We start from the raw sequence: 492 nt of genomic DNA on the forward strand, positions 1-492 counted from the left end.
TTTGGGCTGCAATATCTGAGGTGCAGTAAACTCTAATTAACGTATCCTCTGCAGCAGAGGTAACTCAGGGTCTTCCTTTCCTGTGGCGGTCCTCATGACAGACAGTTTCATCATAGCACTTGATGGTTTTTGCGACTGCACTGCAAAGTTCTTGACATTAACCGCATTGCCTGACCTTCATGTCTTAAAGTAATGATGGACTGTCGTTTCTCTTTGCTTATTTGAGCTGTTCTTTCCGTAATATGGACTTGGTATTTTACCAAATAGGACTATCTTCTGTATACCAACCCTACCTTGTCACAACACAACTGACTGGCTCAAACGAATTAAGAAGGAAATAAATTCCACAAATTCATTTTTAAGAAGGCACACCTGTTAATTGAAATGCATTCCAGGTGACTACCTCATGAAGCTGGTTGAGAGAATGCCAAGAGTGTGCAAAGCTGTCATCAAGGCAAAGGGTGGCTACTTTGAAGAATCTCAAATATAAAA

This window comes from Salmo salar, chromosome ssa01 (genome assembly GCF_905237065.1).
Source record: "Salmo salar chromosome ssa01, Ssal_v3.1, whole genome shotgun sequence".
NCBI lineage: Eukaryota > Metazoa > Chordata > Actinopteri > Salmoniformes > Salmonidae > Salmo > Salmo salar.